At 33.9% G+C, this 24,708-nt stretch overlaps 1 protein-coding gene across 1 annotated transcript in view; it reads right to left on the bottom strand.

The window, feature by feature from the left end:
* The window catches only part of corn (microtubule-binding protein cornetto), an 84,575-nt gene that overhangs the window by 46,130 nt on the left and 13,737 nt on the right, over positions 1–24,708 (bottom strand). The gene's annotated exons all lie outside the window — the stretch shown is intronic.

Below are 24,708 nucleotides of genomic sequence, written 5' to 3'. Positions count from 1 at the left end.
ACTCAAGTTCTATATATTATATATGAACCAATTTTGAAACATGTTCTTGATTCACTAGAACTTCACTAGAGACATCTATTGGTGAGATGTATTTGGACACACTCAAAATGTTGTAAAAAACTTAAGCTGGAAAGAAATATAAACCGAGAAAAAGTAAAGAATAAGCACCGTAATTGGGTACGGATTTTTTTAAATGACTATATTTATCAAAAGACTAGCCGGGTTGCTGTGGTTCAGTCTGGTTAAATGGAGAAGAAAGGAAATATAAAGCACTTTTTTCTATTAGATTTATATTATCCACTGACACTTCGTGATGGAATTGCATTTTTAATTTATTATTAGATTAAAACCAATATTTTTAGCATTTCCACTTTTTTATTTGACCAGCGACCGGGTTTCGTCGTTACCGACATCATCAGACTGGTCTGATGATGTCGGTAACGACGAAACCCGGTCGCTGGTCAAATAAAAAAGTGGAAAAGCTAAAAATATTGGTTTTAATCTAATAATAAACTTTTTTCTATGTTTAAATTCACAATGCTTGGAGGAAATTGAAATATTAAAAAATCGCCCTAAGCATTGTTAGTATTTCGTGTGTTCCTGTTACTCTCAACGGATGGATCCATTAGGGTATTTCTATAAACATGTTTTTACCTGTCACAGGTTAAATCATCCGTCGCAAATATGTATAACAACATACGCGCACTCAAGTGCGACGTGTGTAAAAAAATCAAAGCAATCCATGAATAACTTTAGAAATTTGTAAGATTTTGAACAAACGAACTTTAACATTTTTATTTATAATATATAGATAATTTCGCAGAATTTTCTTAAGAGCAATAAAAAAATATAGTTTTATTTATCCTATTAGGTATATTCTATAAAATATTGTTAACGTTCACTTTTTTCATCAGAAAAAACAGTAAAAAAAAACACATTGAACTAAATTCTTCCAAATGCATTATTTTTTGTACTCGTAATGATTTAAAAAAAAACATAATCTTAGATGATTTATCTTTTTTTTTAAATGGTCAAGCTAAATGCGTTATTAAGTAATTAGATGTGTTTAAAAAATACTATAAAGTTTTCTTAATTCCATTTAATGACCTTAAAAGTATTTTTTGCTGCTATTTTTCCCCAAATCATATCAATTATTAAATTAAATTTAAAAATAATCGGAAAAACACATAAGTGCTACTTCGATTTACGTAATTTCGGTAACACCTATTTAACTTTGTAATAACGTAATATGTAACAGGAACAACATAATAATCTGATGATTTTTGTCATTAATTTATTACTTCTTCACAATACGAGGTACACCGTGTATAAAAACAGTATAATTCGTGTCTGTTTTGCATTCGTTCACTTCCGTTGACGGGCTGCGGTGGTGTGTGTGTGTGTGTGTGTGTGTGTGTATGTGTGCCTGACCTTGGAGAGGTCACCCATGCCTGATGAGGTAGGAAAGAGGTTAACTTTAATGGCGGCGTGCAACTCAAAGTACTGGAACTAAGAGCGGAAAGGTTATGGATTAGGTCACGATGACTGACGTTATTTTCGGCTACAGTCTCGAACAAAAACACGATAGGCAATGAAGTTTGAAACGTCGAGAAGCTATCAAATGTTACGTTTCTGCATAAAGTCTGTAATGTAATTTATGCAAATCAAAATTTAAAAAAAAGTGCTCAGGAATTTTTAGAATACCTACGAAATCGACACCAAAAATTGCCTTATATAGATTACATCGACTTACATAGGTTTTTCAACTATGGTTTGAAGACTACGGGAAAAAAACAGCTACATGATACACATGTTACATTTTTTTATTATTAGGGAAGACAGTAAAATCTTAATATCTGTTAACATATTACAAATCATACAGCATAGGTATGTTCAAAACTAATTTGAGGAAAGCATTTTTACAAAAAAAAATCACATTTGACGGCTGTATTTAACCATAGGCAAGGAATCTAGAATTGAAAATAATAATAAATAATAAATAAAATAAAATAAAAAATTTTATAATTGTTGTTTTTGGCCCTACGTCTTCATTTGATTTCATTGTATGTATATTACGAGTAGGAATTATGTTTTTTTTTCTTTTTTGCGAATTTTCGTCTATACAACCATCTCATTGCTAAATTAGGACGGAATGTTTTACACAGTATTTACATCTGGGTCTAATTTATTTAATTTAATTTGGGAATTTCATAGAACAGTTACATCAAGTCATTCACATAAACGACTATTACAAAATAAGTACACTACTCCAATTACAAAATTCCACATTCGTGAATTTGTGGAAATACCCGGAAGAGGGACGGAAGGGAGGAACGGGGGAAAGGGGAGAGATCAAAGCTCGAGTCAAAGTCAAAGACAAATTGTACAAAATGAGGATACATGATATCAATGCCTAATAAAAATAACAGGCTATTTTATTTTCACAAATTCATCCGACAATAAAGCGTCAAGTGCGAGTGTATCCTGTTAATACACAGAAAGACGAAGGCAAGGATGAATAATAAGTTGAATAGAAAGATAGGTGGAAAGGTGTCCTGAAATAACAGCCTAAAACTACTGTGGCACGTTGTCGTGTCCCGAGAATGAATATGTGACACGTGGAGCCAACAAACACTACGCCTAACGTAAACAAAGGGTGGTAAGGAAGGATTAGATTTTAGAATCCTGTTTCACACATACGGGCCGCATATATTTTTAGTATACAATCACCGTATAATGAAAAGAGTTAATATACGTCGTAGTTCTAATTTAAAACTAACACAAAAACAACAAAAACAGAAGTGAAATGGATTCAGTTTTTTTTTTCACTAGTTTTTTTTTGGAAACTAAACTATAGGTACCTACGTCAAAAAGTGCGCGCCTCGCATAGTAAATAAAAAATTTAAAATATCATTTTATAGGATATGTTAACTTATTTCCTTCGTTCAATTTAACATCATTATGAAACTACTTTTATAAGGATGTATAGTTGAACTTTTCTTGAGGGACTCATTCACCTTTGAGTTATATGCGAGTACGGATATACAGCCCCCGAGTGCCCTACCCACTGCTGTTATTCTATCTCGATCCTTCTCAATTTTCTTTCCCATACAACAGTTATGTCCTACATACAGCTTCTAACGTCTATATGGCATCAAATTTATTTAATTCCATGTACTATTTTCCGAAATTGAAGTAATTTGGCCGCCATTTATAGGTAGAATGGTAAATGTTACACATTGAATATTTGTAGTGATCAAATAAACTAGCCAATGACATGCCGTAAGTCTATTAAATGAATAAACAGTGTGTTAAATTATCAATAAAAAAACTTGATAAAGATGGCAAAATGAAACCCTGGTTGTTTGCAGGGCTAACCTTAGCTGGTTTAAGTGATCACTTTATACCTGCGCTCTGCAACTATCATCATTATACGTACACCAACCGTATTACTGAAATTTCGAAGGTGTACTGAAAATATGAAACATTTCATATTTTCAGTACAAACTTCATAGGAAACATCTATGGATGGAAATTGTAAGTTGAGCAGAGACTTATGAAGTGAGATTTCATTAAATTCATCTTAGCGATATCTTTTATGATAGGAAGTAGGTAGTAGAAAAAATTACAAAAAGCAGAAATCACTTAATCGGGGTCCGTTCTACGAAAGCTTCAAAACTAAGGCGATATTTGATAGTAGGTACATGTGTATGTATGGAAATATACTTGTCGTGTGATCCACGCTTTGTATGCCTAGCTAATATTTATCCACAACATTTAGTATAGATGAAATAGAACACTGTTATTGTAGCGTTACCGCTTCACAAACAAGAGGAAAACCACCACTACGCTACTACCCAGCAAACACAATAGTGTTGGTTTCCTTTATACGGAGCAGCTGACAGTCTGTCTGAAACATGTGAACAGGTGGAACGTTTCAAAAAATAATTAATCTGGAAGTAAATTAAATATTTGGTATTTTGGCAATCGTTATTTGGGAAACGGATAGCACAGGTGATAAAAATCAACGATTTAATATAAAAAGAGCGTAAATTTCTTTTTATTCATACGAGCTGCATAGCTTTTACTCTTAACTGAAATTAAGTAGATTAACATTTTTAAAAAAATTCTTCTGTGGGTGTTTATTTTTTATTATTTGATATAGTTACAAAAAATATTATAATTTAATTCAATTTATAGACATTTCTACTTTAAACATTTCTTATACTAGTTACGCTGTGGCTCTCCAAAAACTTTATGACGATTTATTGGTAACCTGTAAATTTGGATTTTTTCAATTGTGGAAACCATTTATTGAATTGGAGTTTACTTTGTAACATTCCACAATCGATTATTAATAATACAAATAAAAACAATAACTGATTCTACCATTATAATATACAACGATTAACTATATTTTAATTTCGTTAATTGATTCGGCAGTCCTTTTGTTGTAATATCTACCCATTCGTATATTTGATTTTTACCTGGTAAATACCACTATATATTAAATTCTATTGTGACACGTATTTTGATGCATTTAATATACGATGTTGGATAGTGATGTTATATGGTTAGAAATAAGTGTCACAATAGATTTTCATAAACAAAGATACTAGTAAAGTAAGGTAAAAAAACATATGTAATTTATTAAAATTTTACGATAAATAATGACATTTAGCCATAAAACTATAATCGATACAAGTAATTAAGTGGTACATTGCTTTATTTAGGCATTTTTTATTATTCTTTCAATATGAGCGAATCTGTAAGATAATTGTTCCTGCATTAGACTATTAACAAAAACGAAGGCGGTACAGGATATCCCATTACTTGAGCTAAACAATTTGAACAATCGTGTGAACTGACCTTGTAGGGGGTTACTAAGTCACAAATAATTCAAATAATAACAAAATGGCTTTAGTCTGAGGCCCCTAGAGGAAAATACAATGAATGGGCCACGAGCTCAGAGCAGAATTTTCTGATCTAAGGTCACGTGTGAAGACTCCTCGGGAAAAAACAGGAGTGCTATTTTTAATGAAAAAAAATAATGCAGTAACGCACATTCGGAGCGTAATACTCTCAGTTTATTGATATCTCAACAGTTATGTAAGCTTTATTGAGATGAGAATATGTGGCTAGTATGAGAATATGTAAGTAATATGAGAATATATTTGAAGATCTTACAACTGTCATAGGCTAGTTTAAGTGATCACTTCATACACTGTATAACATTTACCATTTTACCCATGATTGACAACTATATTACTAAAATTTCGAGAATTTCGAGATTTATATTTCAAGTGAGAACATCACATTTGCAAAATAAACTTCATGGGCGACATCTCCATATGTATAAACTCCTGAGTGGAGTGAATTTGTGGAGGTTCGGGCACACAAAATAAAGTTAGTTTATTAGATTCGAATACTAAACGATGCCATTTTTCTGCTTATTTAGTTATTTAGTTAGCTTAAATTAGTTAATTAATTTACGTTAGTTGTAGACGTACGAAAATGTTAGAATATGATTTTTATGTCACAATTTTGCGACTTACCGACAATCCTGGCTTTTCCCGAGGAGTCCGCAAGTAAACATAGTAATCTCGGTAGCGGGGGGGGGGGTAATTTGATGGTTCAACCATACTGAATACAAAATATTATCATTTTGTATTGTAACGACGTTATAATGTGCTCTCTATTCATGTCAATATTCAGCCACAAAAAAAAACATGGCTTATCCTTGAAAATGCCACACGTCGCCGAGCACAAATCATATTATTTTGCTTTGGAAACAATTAAAATTGACGCTTTATTTAGTTTAAAAGGATGTTAAACAAATAATTTCGTCAATACGAAAATTAACATATTTTAATTATATTTTTCACGCGTATCATTTATCAAAAAAAACACCACATTAATTGTATTTAACCATTTTAGTGCCTAAGAGCACGATTGCGCTTCTAGATGTTTCTATCGAAAATGGCGTTAATACGGTTGAGTTCAACTTATCGAATGTATTAACCCCTTCTAAGAAGCGATCCCAAAACCTCTTCCACGGTAGCAAAGTGCGCTAAAACTAGGTACACTACGGAGGGAGACAAATTATAAACAGAAAGTTTTATTCTAATATTTTGTACAGTATTTTTTTGGTTAAATTTATTCGGATTAAAAAAAATTAATTCGTAAAATAATAATATACATAAAACACTATCCTAGTCATTCTCCCGTCATCCTTTCGCTCCACATGTCGAAATCAACTCAAACATACTTTCTTAATATTAAAAATATTCACAACATTTTGAGTTTATCCAAATACTTGTTTACAAATCTGGGTTTGTCCTTTCAGGAGTTATTTATTCATGAAGGTCTCTGTTAAATAAAAAAAAATACTGTGCTCAACTCTTAATCCATCAACTAGATATGACTATGGTTGTCAATCATGGGTAGAATTGTCAATGTTGCACGTATGTAAAGTGATCACTTAACCAGCCTATGACAGGTGAATACCCAGACTTCTATATTCTTCTTCATCTCTCTAACTTAGTCTTGCATTCCTTTCTGATTCTTACATATCTTATACGTTACATCTGCTTTTATTTCAAATTATGCGTTATGCTTATTATGTTTACGACAGTTAATTATTATGTTAAGTAAAGTTACAATACAATACAATAACATAAAATACATAATGCATTGTTGAATAATAACTGTGTATACGTGTTAACTTTTCTATTAAGTATACAATCCGTTCTACGCCGGTAGCACTATTGGTGAAATTTATTTAAAAACATGCCAACTTCGGTCAGAAGAGAACGTTGACACTAAAAATCAACTGCTGTTCAAAGCAAAATATTACCATCGAATTACGGAGATGAGTTTCTTATGTATTTCTAGGAAAAGTGCTCTTCATTTTTATAGTATTGAAATTACAGTTTTAGATGGGGAACACAGCTACCGACCCAAAAATGCTATTTTTTTCACGATTGTTTTTATTTTGTTTTTAAATCTAATGAAGTAACGTCCGAAATATTACTAAACATGTGTCGGGTTGTGGTCCCGTGGTTAGGGTCGCGGACTCTTGAGTCTGAGTTTCTGGGTTCGAACCTACTCTACGACAATTTGATACCTATTTTTTAATAATGAGCCGCTTAGGCCAACAGTATGAAATTGACGTATTTTTGTAAATAATGAAAAACACAAATAATTTCTCCTTATATAAAAAAAATAAAAATACATCCTATCCGTCCATCATTTCGTCCCTTCCTTAGATCTTCTCCATCTTTCGCCTCAACTCCTCACCTAATCCCACTCCTTTTGCTTTCCTTGTTTTCATCGATATAAAATATTGTAATTATCTAATAATTCATTACTACAACTCGTTATAATTTATGTTTGTTTCTTCTCACACATAGGCACTATCTGCCCGCCACTTGCAAACAGGCGCATAAAATCTTAACCACATTACAAGTCTGTTTTTGGTTGGTTAGAAGACATTGCCTCCCAGCAATAAGCCCGGAAATGCACATATATTACGTATAAGAAACACACTTTATGATACCGTACATAGAATTACAAGTTGTTTTTTGACATCTCATCAAAGATGAAGAAGAATATGGAAGTCTGGGCATTTACGGGGCTGACGACCGTCATAGGCTGGTTTAAGTGATCACTTTACACACGTGTAACATTCAGCCCCGTAAATGCCCAGACTTCCATATTCTTCTTCATCTTTGATGAGATGTCAAAAAATAATATGAAAATAACTCCTGTAATTGGAGATATTCCAGATTTTGTGAACAAGTAATTGGACGCGATCTAAAACTATAGAAACATATGAAACAAAATCTAACACTTTCCTATATTGGTCAAAAGAACTATGATTATCATACAAAAAAGTTGTATAACATGCTCCCATCATTCTAAAGTCAATAAAAGCAAAAACTAAATATAAAACAGCTATTCACATGGATAATGGAAGATTGGATCTGAAATAGATTGCGTCATTCGCCATTTTGTATTTGACTGCCTGTCATAATCCATTTTCTTTCATGTAATTTTATGAATAAATATTGTGCCCTCGGCACGGGAAAAATCAGTTAGGGCACATTATCGTAATTTGTAATTATGTGTATGACGAAAAAAAAGAGGTATAATAAAAAAATAAAATACTAACGTTCGTCCTACTGTTGACTGTCCGCTGCCCATTGACCATAGATCGGTGCCAGAGAATTTCTGGGTAGGACTACAACGCTCGGCATAATGTAACATCGTAAAAACAAGGGAGAGTTCATTGGCTTGTGGTCTCGATTCAATTAATTGAGTGTTATTTATGCTAAACGAACATTTTACCTCGTAAATCTGCCACGCTACACTTGTTGGAAAAAAATCACATTTACTGTAGCCCACTGGTTATAATAAGTGATAATTGATAGGATATACTTAGTGAAAATACTTTAAAAATTTTACGCGAATCCATTTTTGTAATATCCAAGTATGAGTAAGTGGTAATATTCTTTCGCTCAGTTTTAAGCAGAAGAAGACCTTGGAATAATAAGTCGAAATATGAAGAAATGCATGAATGTGGCAGAGGCGAAGATTGTTTGCAAATATATATTGGTGTGGCGGTTTGTTCTCTCTGGCTACCCTCGCAGGGAAGCGACGTTATGGTTATAGTTTGTTTTTAGCTTTTACAATGAGGATTTTTTGGTATTTTCAGCTAAGCATATACACAGGGTCAAATAAATTTTTTTTCACTTTAATATTTATTCAATATTACCCTGGACTGGTACCTGAAGCGGAGGGCTGATCACATTTCCTTAATATGTTAACGATCAAGATAACACTGCGTTTATATAATGCAGTGCCCTATGCACCATTGGGGTGCGGATAAGGGTTTGAAGAAGAAGAAGAAGAATATACATATAAACAGAACAAGGTAAGATTGAGATCAAAAGGGTAAACAACATACTTATTGGTATCATTAGTAATTTAGCAGTGCCAATAATACTCTGGTCAGTATAGAAAAATCATCTAATAATTTCCAACGTTGTTCCATTACAGGTGTTCTAAAAATACATTTAAAAAAGTGATTATCGTAGTATATTCTTTTAAAATACACTAATTTCCGTTTTTTTAAACTATCTTCGTGGGCAAAACATCAATACTAGTTACCTTTGGTGCATTTATAATAAAAGCTAAATATAGATGTTTCACGTTAAGAGTCCAGATAGAATGATGGCTACGCAAAAAAAAAAACAAGAGCAAAATCAAATTGCAGATCAATGATTACCAAATAACGCCGGTGGTATTAGTAAAAAACACAAATGATTAAAAGGCGGAAGTGTCGGAGAAAGATGTACTTTATAATAGTCTGTGATTTAGTGGAGCGGATCGATTTGCTTTATAAACAGATGAACCATAAAAAGAACAGTTCAGCCATTATAAACCAATATTCCTGTGCCATTCATAAGGCAATTGTACCGATTTGGTAATATCTCGACCGGAAAATGTATCACTGAATACCGAGACCAACATTCATAATCGCGCCATACAACTTCACACTAATAATGGGAATATTTTTTCGAAAAAAAATATCCAAATATTTAATAGGAAAACGTTACACAAGAAATACAAGTATATATTTTTTTTATATTTTCGAGATGTTCGGGTGAGGGAAAATTGTTTAAAAAACATCGCCAACAAAATTTCTTATAGTGGCGACATTTGAGTAAAAAAATACATTAAGTTTATGTATTAATTTTAAATCAAACACAGATTTTTTGAGTCTACTAAGTTGTATTTTATTAACAAAAAACACATAAAAAATTATATTGTGACAATTGTTTCGCCTTGTTAGGGCATTATCAAACGAATGTGAAGATCAAAATGTGAAGATAAACTAATAATTACATCTACATATAAAAATTCTTAAAAATAATATTACCAACAATTGTATTAAAATCTCTAAAATATGGCCATGTCAATAAATTCTTCCTTTCCCAGAAAACAAATATAAGAGTACATACCTACATCCCCCATTAGCTACTGTTGTCTCCCATAAATTATTGCTGCACATGTTAAAACTGTCACTTAGAATTGTATAGCTACATAAGGACCGTAATCCATTTGATCTTCACATTCGTTTGATAATGCCCTAACAAGGCGAAACAATTGTCACAATATAATTTTTTATGTGTTTTTTGTTAATAAAATACAACTTAGTAGACTCAAAAAATCTGTGTTTGATTTAAAATTAATACATAAATTAAAATGGAGTTCTACAAATTAAACGCCAAGTCAATGAATAAATACATTAAGGTCGAATTAAACGGTTATGCGCTCCTGGGGCCTATCCACGGAGAATTACAAAAATAAAATGATCATACTGAAATTTTACTAGTTGTCACGTCTACCCCGTCTGAAATCTAATACAAAACCTCATAAATAATAGTCTAATTCTGAATTAAAATATACGGTAAAATAAATTTTATGTAGTACCTACGTAAAAGTTCTGCTAAAAATAAGGTAATTTCTAAAGAGTACTTACGATGCACAGTGGGTTAGGTAAGTACTTTGATAATTATTTATTTAAGATATGGTATTATTAGGTATTTTTCAAATTTGGAAATAAATTGATATTTTTTTTAGAAGTCAGAAAATACTATGTGGAAAAAGTGCAGGAGATAACAAAAGTTTTCAAGGGACGCCCTAGCCATTGGTAATAGTCTCCTTATCACACCTCCTATTTCCGTTCCTTTACCACATAGCAGTAATGTCTATCACGCTGTGCTCCTTCACTCACGTCAGTCCTGGACGCAGGACCGATCACGTGCCTTTGTATAATTAACGATCAAGTTCACACCAGACGCGATACCCTATGCACCGTTGGGAGCAGAAAGTGGTGAGAATAAACTTTCTACATTTCAAATCGAAATAATTGTACAAATCGTGACGTCATCAACCGTATTTTTTTTAATCATTTCCCTATCTTAACCACCTTGTGATCTATTGTATATATAAGCGGCACATACGATTGGCTGGCGCACACCGCGTGAACAAAGGGGGACGCGATTCATATGATTAATACCAAAATGAATTAATGCACAAGTGTTGATGCGATGTGACGTCAATGAACTAAATCCGAAATTTTCAAATCTTTTTTTTTTTAATAAATACAAGAAATCTTCGATAAATCCCACATTCCACAAAGTAAATATATTTTTTAAAATGATACAAAGATATTTATTCAATGAGAAAAAACGGAATAGAATATATTATTATCTGAGATAAAACAGGTAGGTAGGTACTTTGTCATTTTGAACAGAGCTACGGATGACAGTTCTCTTTATAAGGAAAAAGTACCAACAATCATAAATTTACTGTTGCGAGAATTTTTAAAATATAAAGTTACCAAAGAAAAGGTTACGCAAATTGAAATGGTGATAAATGAAGGGCAATTGTGCCTGTGAAAGTGTCTGTATTTTATAAGAACAATAGTGGGATCTTTAGGGGCTATAAGGTGAAATTTAAACATTTATGTGATCAATTGTGGGATTATTAATTTATGTGATAAGTTGCGGCATTATTCAAGCCGAAATCCGTTAAACCGTGGTACTGGAATTTATATCTATCTAGATCTTCCATCTCGATGTTATGTCGCCTGAGGTCTGGTCACTGCTCACTGCCTGTGCATCTCTTAAAGACAAAGTGCGTTACATTACCGTATTGTGAATGTGCATAAGATGCAGGGGATGCGAACCATACTTTATTCCAGTGTCCTCCCACAACAGAGAGGGAGAACTTCCTAAATATCTTAAAAGGCAGGAATTTAATTCCCCACCCAAGTACATATCCTTGTTCCTGATTCTTACTTTAGAATTGCGGTCATAATCTTGAAAACGTTAAAGGAGAGTGCATTTTAAAAATATTTATTCTTTTGTTCGTAAATGAAAAAACTCGACACTGGCAGAAATATCGTTACACAGGGTTACTGTCAAATAAAACATTAAAAAGTTAGTGGCATTGCATTAAAGTTTTAAAAACTTATTTATTTTCACCTGTCTGGAAATCGACCCTGGGACCTCTAGCATGCCAGCCCGACGCGATAATCACTACACTATGGAAGCCACCAATCTAACAATTTGAAATAAATCATACAAAATTTTCGAAAGTAGTAAAAAAAAAACATTAATTGATAGGCAGTCATTTTGTGGTGATATCTATCCATTTTTTTTTAATTTAAGTTTTACTTGGTAAATATATTTCTTAAAATCTATGGTGACACGTGTTTCGATGCATTCCAAACCATTTTCAAACACGGTGTTTGAAACATGTGTCAGAATTGATTTTTAAAAATACTGGTATTCACCAAGCAAAACTAAATTAATTAGAAAGTTATCTACTTTTTAGGAATTTCTGAGCTTATCAAATTTGATCTCTTCCGCAGTTAAAATAGGCGTATGACGTCTAGCAAATGAAGCCAGATACGCTAAAACTCCCATCTATTCCTTGAACTACTTACATGTAGAGTTTCCCGGGATCATTACCGGCGCATGAAGTGGTAGAAACTTTGCTAACGTTTCCATTCCAACAACCTTTCAACTGTGACTAAGCAAATAATGCATCTTCGAACTGCGATTAGCTATGTAACATATTAATTTGAATACATATTGATATCTCATTATATATGAAGAAAAATATGGATATCTGGGTATTTATAGGGCTTACGACTCATCATAATCTGGCTTTAAGTGAACACATTATGCAAGTGTAACATTCACCATTCTACCCATGACTGACAACCACACTACTCAAATTTTGAAAGTAGTATGTTTAATTGAAAGCTTCTCTCATATGCTAGTTGTCTGGACCATCTCAGGAACAAAGATTTGAACACAATCAAAATATTGTGAATACAAATAAAATTAAACTTTAAAACTTACTGATGTATCAAAATTAATCCTAAACTCAATTATCTGTACTGTGATTCATAATATCCGTAAAATTGATGGCATGAAGTTAAATGACACTCGAAGATTTCACGGAATTTTGATTGAAAATCCTTTATGCTTGCTACACTTTCATGCGTCGTTAAATTCACATTTCGATAGCGAAATAAAATATATGTAACTCAGCATAATGTTGGGTGTATTTTATAACATAACGAAAAAAAGTATACATTTTTTAAAGGTTTAATGTCATGTCATTGTATTTTTAGTGCAGGGATCGCGTGCGCTCGACGTTTTCAGAAAAAGAGATATTTTTTAAAAATCTTGTACGTTTAAATTTCTATCTTCTTTCCTCACTCATTCTTACCACATGTCTAAACCATCTGAACCCCCCCTTTTTCAATTATATATAACAATAATACTAAATTTGGATAATTTATGTAACGCCATTTTCGTAAAATACTACCTCAAAGGCGCTTCACTGCGTATGAATTGGGGAAAAGAAGATGATGAAGAACAAATGTGTTTTTAGTTTTTTTCTAAAGATCATTTCACTCTCACCATTTCTTACTACTGGTGTAAGAGCATTCCACGCCATCGGTCCCGCAACAGCATAATATGTTTCTCAATAAATAAAATACAAAACAAATATATAACTTATCCTTTGCGAGCGATGACAGGGTTCGATGCAACTAACATTTTCATAAAACTATTATTGTATACGTCATTTTGCGATTGCATGTGTATTTTGAACGAAGTGCGATTTGGGAATACGGGGCGACCACAGCGCAGAAGGGCAGTGCAGCGGTGACAGCTTTACGCCATACCACAATGCAGTAGCGTATGGAAACATAGTGCCCAAACAACACGGCTATACAGTAGCTATGTGGTAGGTACTTTGTCACGACCCGGCTACGCTCGACAGATTCGCCATTGAATCGAGTGCCGCAGTAGAACACGTGTGTACGGAACAAAAGGGTAAAAATACATTTAAGAATGACCTATATACAAAAAGGTGGAACCGCATAATGGGTGACAACGTTTAATACACTTTGAAACGAGTTGAGAAAGCGCAATGAAAAGCCTGACTTGATTTGGAATTCGATTTTGTCAACTACTTGCCCTAAATCGAATACTATATTATACATACATGTGCAGCATTGGGAGCGGATAAGGGTTAGATAAACAAGAAGAAATTATGTTTATAGCGTCTAAATATACATTTATAAAATAACGAAGATGACGAAGTCATTGGGATGTTCCCAACTGTGGTCACTTAAACCAGCCAATAATAGATCGTAAGACCTGTAAGTACTAGACTTCAAAATGAATTATCTCAATATCTGCCTTGTCATCTACTTTGAGATATTTGAAATAAAATGATAGAGTATGTAAAACAAAAAAATATTTAACGCAAAAAAAATATATATAAATGAAAATCCTGCATTTGTGATATAAATTTGAACACACGCTTAATAATCAAACTTATGAAAATGCTTTGAGTAAACTCTCTTCTGGATAAATGAATAAAAAGGAAGATTGAAGAATCACGATTGAAATATTGAATCTGGTATTTGCTGAAGATAAATGTCGGCAGAGACCTTATCCCCGTTGACTTCAATATTCGAAGTTTTTCGTCGTTTATTTTGCCGTTTTCAACAAAGTTCTTTTTTAGTTCTATATTTCGCTGGAGGGGGAAGGGGATTATGAATAACAATTCATGGCGCGACCATCGTTACACAACACAAAATCTGCGAAATAATCAAATTTATTGTTATTGTGTTATATAACGATACTGAGTAGTGGGTGGCGAAAAATTAGCAATTATGAACATCATCTGAAATTGTAGTAAAATATAATCAATTTGTGGGATTTCCGCGATTTACCAATACACTTCCGAGTTTATTTACGAAGCGCTTCTATACCTAATTTTAATTAGATATTGCTTTTACAGTCTTAAATATCGTAAAAACAGTGACATGTCGTAAGTCCTGTAAATGCCCTTGTTTATATATTCCTGACGTATACAAATGTCTCTTCGCCTCTGTTGAAGCAGACAACCTAAAAAAAGTTTTATTTATATTCAAAGCATTTACTTTGTGGTCAAACATTTTAATTGATATTAGTAATGTTAGTAAATAACCACTCACCGACTACTTCTGTCTACCGGTTTCGAGACGTACCCGTCTCTTTGTCAGGACATACACTACAATCTAACAATCATGCGAACAACACTACACCACACCCACTTAGTACTATTCACATACACTATCACTACACATGCAAAACATATGTTTTGCATGTGTAGTGATAGTGTATGTGAATAGTACTAAGTGGGTGTGGTGTAGTGTTGTTCGCATGATTGTTAGATTGTAGTGTATGTCCTGACGAAGAGACGGGTACGTCTCGAAACCGGTAGACAGAAGTAGTCGGTGAGTGGTTATTTACTAACATTACTAATATCAATTTAAAAAAGTTTCTTAATTATTTAATATTTTACTGGTGACACCAATTTTTTTTTAAATGTTTAATTAAGAGTTTTTTTGCATATCTATCCCTTCCTATTCACTCAAGTACAACTGATCAAATTTCAATATTATACTCGTTATTAATTTTGTATATATTAAAATTGGAAAAAAGCGGGTTGTGTTGCTTGATACATTTTAAAATGGTACATAAGCTATAAGAAAGGGCATTCAAAATTCAAGTCAAAAATGTGTTTTTTAATTAAATTTCACATCAATCTATTATGACACGTGTTCTTCGACACCCCTCTTCATCCTCCAACGTCCAAGATACAGCTCTAAAATTTAGACATAGCTTCACATACGGTGTTTGATAATGATGTGGAATGCATCGAAACACGTGTCATAATAGATTTCAAGGAATAGTGCTTTTTACCGAGTACAACATGAATTAAAAGTGAATATATATATATACAAAGCGACTGCAGAATCGATTAATGAAATTAAAAATGTGATTGTAAAATTCTGCAGTCCAGCAATATTAATAAAACAAAGTAGGCGGACAGTTAGACAATAGGTCATAAATAAGAGATATTACCTTGAACTGGTAACCCCAACTACACTTAACCTCTCAATACGAAGAATTATCCGCTAATTGAGACAAAAATATATGCGGTGCAGAGGTGGCGAAGCGAAAAATCCGCGAGCCCGACTAGTTCCATAGAAACTATTCAGAATGGAAGTCGGAGTGGTTTATTGCGAGTCCGTGGTCTCGGTCCAGTGCATCTCCCACGGCTATCTCTAGCCACTGAGACCGGTTCGTTTAATGGAGGTTTAGCTGAGAAAACAGGGCCAATATTTGCTAAACTTAATGCCAGAATAACGGCGTCGGACTAACCCCTACACACAGAGGCTCGGAATATTGTGGACAGGCCGGAGATCGAACGAGTCTTCTGCAACCGGTTCGCGAAAGGCTAGTGGCTCATAAAAACTCAATTCTGGAGAATTCAATACTTAGGACACATAACGTTATGTCCAAAGTATTGCCTTCCCTCAGGGGGCAGGTAGGCAAAAAGTAGGAAGAAGAAGGATAACATCAGGAGCTTTTTCGTACTGCTAGGGACAGGGACCAGTACAAGGCTGAAGATGGTAGCAACGCTGAACGAATAAGAAAATGAAGTTACACCTTCTTAGAATTATATCAGTGTGAATGTAGATGAGGGTTAAAATAAACAAGATGCTATTCGAAAATTAAACACTTGTCTTAGACTACTAATTGAGTTTTATTTTACACGACTAGTTTTGAAAAGATCTGTAGTTTTTTTTAACTAGTCGCGTGAAATAAAACTCAATTAGTGGTATAATACATTTAATAATCAACATGTCATTCCAAAGTTAATGCCAAAAAATAAATACTATACTATTCTACCCCAAGAAACTTGTTCAAATCAGCAGTGACTAAATAGCACAAGCACTAGCTCGTACTACGAATACTAGTATGCAATATGAAGTGGCCAAGCCATTACAACTATTCCTACTTTCTATTCCTCTTCAATTTTATTTCGCATGTAGCAGTAATATCCTTCACCCCGGGTTGCTTTCTTTGCGTCGTATTTATCCTATCAAACATCCAAGAATTTGGAGCGCGGGACTGATCACTTTGCATTTAATTCCAGATCGAGTTGTCACTGCATCGATCCAGTGTGGTGCTCTTTGGACCATCTGACTACTAAAGACTATTTTACCGATAACAAAAAACGCATAAAAAATATTCGCAATTTCGATGATCAATACATCGAATTCGTAGATATTTTCTATGAGAAACCATATTCATAACAGTTTTTGGTTAGATTCGAGAAAATTTTAGGTGTTTTAAGCATATTTTTCCGATTTTATCAGTTTTTTGTTAACTTTATCAGACTAAGTATTGAACAACCGCACCCGAGATGCCCTTTACGGTCCGATAGTTCAACCTTGTTACTGCGACACGCTCTAAGGTAATAACATAAGAAGATAACTAGCATACAGACAAACCAAAAATAGAAGGATTTTATTAATAATCAAACATTTTCATTAGTTAACAAAATGAAGTAGACAAAGAAATTATAATAGAATTTGGAAAACAGCAGATCAAGAACTAAAAACTCGCTTCGTACTACTTACTACTACTATCATCACGTTGTTTCCCTGGAAGAATACTCAGAGAGAATGGAACGCCACATTCTTCTGTCCTGAAATACACTCCTAGCTTCCTTCACATCCATACATCTAGTCGTACATGCCCTCCGATTACGTAGACTTTTGACGCCACCAGATTTTAGGTACTGATTTGATCTAGTCGTGCCAAGTGTTTTTCGGCCGTCATCGTTCTGTTCTGCCGTTCACATATACTTTCTTAGTCATTCTCTCGTTACCCATTCGCGCCACATGTCCGTACCTCCTGAAAGAACGTTACTTAAATTTTTCAATTATCCCTAGTTCAGACTCACATTCCTTTCTAATATCTTCGTTTTTAATTCTGTCGTACAATTATTTTTCCACACATTTGTCTAAGGGAACGCATTTCAACTTGTTTCGTTTTGCACAATTATCGGAAATTTTATGAATGAATGTTTAAGTTCTTGGGATGTTTCAAAGAAAACCGTTTGTTGATCCAGAAATGCGACGAGTCGAGTGCACAACACAGGATATTATGAATCATCCAAACAACGAGACGGCAAAACATCCAGGTCCAACATTCTTCTGCCACTTATGTATAGGATATGCGGGCAATATAAACAAACAAGCAACGAGCGCTCAACACGCAACGTCAACTACAGACGAGCTTTATTCCTGACAAGAAATATTACGACATAAACTGTATCCTCGTTTACGAAAAAATAACTACCGATCTTATTAGCTTTATATAAGAACAGTCCAATTATAAACGTTCGCATGGAAATTGATATAATAACTAATATCCAGATACAATGGGCAATTGAATTGTAAAACATTTACTCGGCTCCGATAAGATTTACAACCGAGTACAATATATTTAAAATATAAACAATGATGTTAAAAAGAAAAATGCTAATACTTCGTCCGACTTTCACACAAACTCGGTGTGGTCTTTTTTAATGTCTACAGTCGTGCATTAACTTCGTAAGAAATTAGCTACGTTTAGAAAATTCACTAAGTGCTACTAGTGTCTGAACATAAAAGAAACATACCTATTCAATAATGGATAATAATGACTGATAAAAACAGGAGAAAAATTTCAATAATAATGACTAATGGCGATTTTCCCTTCTCGGCTTCATAACAAAAGAAATGTTTAAATCTAATCTAATAACAATAATAACGGGTACAAATGTAAATTAGTGCTTTTAACGGCTAACATACATCATCGCACTAAGTTACTATAGATTAATAAACAAGATACTAAACACCTTTAGTGCATCTTGTCTGTGTTGAAGCAAAAAAAATCTCGCGTTCTATTTTTGTATGGCATTTTAATGGCTTCCGTGTGATCTATGAAAACGAAGCAGAAAATGTCATGTTATTAATATTATTAAAATGGGCGAGAGCCGAAATAAATTTGCACCGCGACATTATCTGATGGAATGGCAGGCATGTTGACACGCGATGGACTATTCCAGTAACGGGGTAATGCGAGACAAGGCTGGAACTTGTACCAGGGGGACAGAAACAGATGCGGGATTTGTGAGACCGGGTAATAAACAAAAAGGTACAAAACGATTAAGGGAAAAGAGACGACTGACTTCTTCGCACGCAAATATTCGTCGGATTCCCGCGCTCGAAATATCTCCCGGAGAGTTGGAGCTCTCGGAATGTTGCATATAACGATGCGAACATTCGCACCGTAATAATTAAGTCTTTCGATTAAAATAATCCACATTCGATTGCGTATGAAATAGCGGACGTCCATAAAGGTATTCGTGCTTTGTATGTAAAGCAGTCGTGAGAAGAAAATCAAGAACAAACACTAACGACCGAATGTGACGAACTAACAAATGGCGGATTGCCTTCAAAAGAATCGAAAAACGGTTAATCTACGAACTGTTAAATAATATACCTGTGAGAAAAACTTCATCTCAAATTAAATACGATACGAAAAAATATTAATACTCGATAATTATACTTGCCAGATAATACAAACCTACGAATTGAAAAGAAAATGGTAAATTAATGCGGCGCACAGAATCATTCATTGTTAGCAGTCATTTATTTGAAAAAACCTCGACAGGAATTGATAACGGAAAGAGCTTTATTTATTTTTTTCAGAGATAACTGCTTAAGTAATTTTGAGACGAAAAAGTAAAAAATACATTCTTTTTATCTCTATTTTCAATCCGAGTTAATTATTATCTTCGGTCTGCTGATTTCAAATGGGAGGCAGGACTCAGTGCGCAAAGCAATGGGGTGGGTAGGTAGGAATTACTTAACAACCTTTCACGGTCTAGTGACTTGGGCAGGGTAGCTGATAACCCTCAACTATTTAAGATAGGTTAATTGCAACTAACTAACAAACCATCACGGTGCCTCGCTTATAGGAGTAGGCAGAGAGGATAAAACACCACACCACTCTGTTTTCGCAAACATTCTTCCCACTTTCACATTCATGAATTACCGTATACATTACCCGCCGATTATTCCGACTTTAGTCCGCGCCCAAGTATTTGAAGAACTTGATTACGCCGAGTATTCGTCGTTCTTCCTCCGCTTAAATTTTCAACTACATTCGCCCCAGTTATTCGTTCCAACGTCCAAACTCTCAACCACAAACACCGTATTTGTAGATAAAGTTTATCTCAGGCATGCATCTTTCCTTATTCGAACATTTATCATCCTTCGTTTTGGCGCACATTCGACTGTATTTCGTCCGTGGGTTAGTAATAAATAAACATCATAACGTTTCTGATCAAAAAACTTCATCAGACAATTAAGTTGACTCGAAAGAAGGGAGACCTAATGGCGCTATTCGTACATGCAAGTATACAAAGCGGTAAAAGCGGTCACGGCCAATAATGGTTCTTTTCAAATAAGAGAAAAACACGTAGATTGAGAAATTTATAGTCATCAAGCTATGCGGTTTATTATTTCTTACTGCTTTACTAGGGAAACGCTTACTTTGCGTCGGTCGAAAAGTTTGAATCGATCGCCGACCAAACTGTGGATGATAATCGACGGAAATAGTTGTCAAAATGCTTCAGAATATTGAAGGAGGATTACTCGTTATGAACTATAATATATTTTGAATAACAACAATACACGTATTTCTTATTGGCGCACTGGCGAAACGCTTACTTTGCGTCAATCGAAAAAAAATCGATCACCGATCAAAGCGTGGATGATAATCGACAGAAATAGCTATTACAGTACTACAATATATTTGAAATATAAATCGCTGAGAAATCAAAATGATAAATCGGTTTAATTTTATGAAAAAAATATCTAAATGTCTTACTATTTATCATTCTTTGAACATATTGTTTTGTTTTAGCTATATTTTTGGGTTCAAATTAAATATCCTGCTGTCTTGTTTTTTATGCTATTATTTTGACTTTATTTTAGTTATTTTTATTGTGATCCAAGTTTACATTTTATTTCTACTGTATTTATGACATACATGCTTCTTGGTATAAATACTTTTTATCCCTTTCTGTTATTTTTACCAAAATAAAAACAATTTTATACCAAAGAACCTGTGTACATATACTCGTATAGTTTATCTTAAACCGTATGATGAATAACGAAGTCATTTCGCATACGTAGAATTATCCACGAATGACATTTTGTAAGCTGATACATACGGTTAAGGAACGCGGGTTCATAAAGATAAAAAAGTACCGTTAATTTTGTATAAATGTTTGCATCTGGTTCACGAACCAATATTTACACACGAAGTTCTTATCAAATTAAAAAGCTCGGAGCATGTTTCCAAGAAACGGGAAATGGGATAAAAAAAGTTAACCAAAGGTTATCGGTAAGTTTACACGACTGCTTTTTTACATGTCTTTTTCTATGACGTTTGGATAAAGGTTCATTGATATCTTGAACCGCACACTGGGAAGTTAACTGCGTAGTGAAGATAAAAAAAAATCTAGACTGGTTTATAAATGCCAAAACTCACTGACAATTAAAATCCAGAAGCAGGTATTGTTAATGTTACCTTAACTAGTTAGAACGTTAAGTATATATCGCCCTTAAGGTAGTATTTTACGAAAATGGCGCTATATAAACTATCCAAAGTTATTATTATTGTTTAAAGCGAAAAGTTAACGAGATTCCGCAGTAAAAATAACTTAAATATTACTTATGAAGGTTTATTCCTAACGGCTTTGCCATTTCGAAACCGGTTGACGATCAATATTGTCAGAAAGTTAGACAATACCGAAAAGAAAATCAATGGATATTTGTTTTTCATTAAAAGTAAAAGAAGTAGAGTTAAATTTCTACACTTTGTTGTTGAATACGTTAACTTACGTATGTAATCGTTGTCTAGGGATGGCATTACAAACGTAGTGTAGATAAATTTAACTTTATTCTTTATCGGTGAATAACAAATAGGTACCCATTAATTTTGTTTTCAGCCACATTAACCTCTTGACAATACGGATCGTCAACCGGTTTCAAAATACCAAAGTCATTACAAATCTTCTTCTTCTTCTTCTTTGTCGGTCGTCTCTCCACTGCTGGATGTAGGCCTCTTGTAATATTTTCCAGACTTTTCTCGTTTGGGCCTTTTCGATCCACTTACTACCCGCGACGAGGACACTGTCATCGGCCCATATTTTCTTTACAAATAAAAGTCATGAAATATCATCGGTCCATCTTTTTTGTCAGTTTTTTTTTTCTTGAGTCAGTCATGAAATAAAGTCAACTACACTACGTAGTTGACGCGTTATAGTTTGACTGTAATCCCAGCCCTGGTGGCGGTGACGCGAGGGTTTAGTTCCGGAGTCAGCTTACACTAAATGCGAGGCATTCCGACGTTAAGACATTTATTTGTCAACTTCGAGTTCAGCAAATGGCTCCGCGGAGGTAATAGATGTACAGATAAAAACGAGACAAGCAATGATGCCCGTTTATGCTTCTATTTCAACCGAGATCTCTGGATGTTTTATTTATATTTTTTCTGTGCTAAATGTCGAACGTAGGGGGTTGGTAAAATGGTATGTAACTAAGAAGCAGCTACACTGGTTAATCCGTACGTGACTAAGAATTTTTTGAAGGTATTATTTAACAGAAATTAATAAAATAGAAGAATCACAACAATGAGAGATGTAAAATCTATAAAATTAAGTGAAATGATTATAATTATTATAATGAAGTATAATGAAAACTATACTTTATCCAAAAAAATAGGTTTTTTGGAAGCAAAAAAACAATCTAACTTAACTTGACAGGCGCCGTGGCGTAGTTGGGTAAATGCTCGACTGCCAAACTGGAGTCACGGGTTCGATTCCCGCCAATTGCAAAGTAAATATCTTTTTTGGAGAGGCACAGCGAATCTAAAACTATAAGTTTGCCATATGTATAAATGTTTAGAAATTGTATAGTTGTACTTAAAAATGTAACTATATTAAATAAATAAATAAAAAAATTACAAATAAATTCAAGAAAGATTTATTTTAAAATGGTCTGGGTGTTTGTGGTGTATTTTCCACATTTATCTACCATACCCTTACTATCCTACCAGCAGACAGGCCTCTAAAGCAGAGGTTTTAATCCTTTTTAAAAAAACCTGACCATTTATTTTCTTCACATTTTTCTTGGAATTATATTTGTCAGGATTATGAACGGTTACCCTATCAGATAGAGTTTAGGAAGAACTAGTCCCTCCTACAGACCACGTCGGAGATAGTTGTTTGAAACTAATGAAATTGGCACAGAAAATACAAGGTTTGTTATAGAAACAGTTAGGAAACTGAGTCACCGACCCACGCATCCTCCAGTCAGCATAGTCCTTCGGGGACGGTGAAATGTAGCTCAAACAGATTATCCGCAAGTATATGCGGGTCTATTATACTTGTATAAGTGGTTAATGTTTTTTTAAACACAACGCTGTTATATCAATCGTTTTAGATCTGTCAGTGTATCATAAATTTAAACATTTTTCAGCACAGGTAACGCATAGGTAATTGACATTTTAACAGAGAGTAAAACTATATTTTTAATCTAATATTTATGTTTTGTACTGAGATTTCTTGGTGGAACTGCATTTTATGTAATAAAATAGCAACTATATAGTTTAAGTAACCAGATTCCCCCATCATATTATTATATAAAAATAAATTTCTGTAATTAAATTAAATCATACTCAAAACCCTAACCATAACTTACACGCGTATGTCATTATTATTTTAATACACTACTTAAATTCACTAAATATTTTGTATTTTTTTTTCAATATAAAATCACGGTTCATCAGCCTTGTTGTGTAAATTTTACGGTGTATTGTACACCGTATTTTACGGTATTTGAAAATGATGCGGAATGCTTCGAAACACGTGTCACAATATATTTTAAGAGTGGTGTTTCCCAAGTTAAAATTAAATTTAAAATATATAAATATTACCACAAAGTGATTGCCGAATCAATTATTGAGATTATAATATCTTAGTGAGTGATGGAGCAAATCACGAGCGTAAAATTCACACCAAAATGGATACGACCAGCGCAGAAAGCGTAATCGTTTTAGGAGGCAGAGTGTGAAACGTCAATAGAAAATGTGACAAGGTGTTGACACGCCATGTGAAGCACTAAACTATAGCCGAGACAGAAATATCTCCCTCGTGTTAGAGAATGAGGATGATGACAGAGAGGTAATTGAGGGGCATACCTCGCAACCGCAACTACATTACTACGGACCGTACCGACAGCTCGCCCGTCGGATCAATAGCACTAGACTCGGTCCAAGATACCATTGTTTTCAGAAAGTAAAAGTAACGCCAAACTGGAAAGTTACAAGCGATACGTGCGGTGGTCAATTTCAGGGCTTCAGTTGCAGCAAAACGATAACGCATTAACTACGTACTGTCGATAAATTTAACTTTACTTCTAAAGACTTTGGCATTTTGAAACAGTTCGTCGATCTGGACGATGATACTTCTTCTTCTTCCTGGCTCCATCCAAACTTATCGCCTTTGTAGACTGTTGGACTCGGCTCTCCTGCTCCTCAGGTTGTAGGTCCTTTTATCATGGATTACGTCACCGAGGCCATGCCTTCGAATCATGTTTTTTGGTTTTCCTCTAGATGTCTTTCGAAGAAAATTTGTGGAGATGGACTGGTT

This window comes from Brachycentrus maculatus, unplaced genomic scaffold (assembly GCF_059751285.1).
Source record: "Brachycentrus maculatus isolate JH-2025_06_01 unplaced genomic scaffold, ASM5975128v1 h1tg000118l, whole genome shotgun sequence".
In the NCBI taxonomy this organism is placed as follows: Eukaryota; Metazoa; Arthropoda; class Insecta; order Trichoptera; family Brachycentridae; genus Brachycentrus; species Brachycentrus maculatus.
Note: the sequence above shows the minus strand (reverse complement) of the source record. Positions and strands in the feature narration are given on the sequence as shown.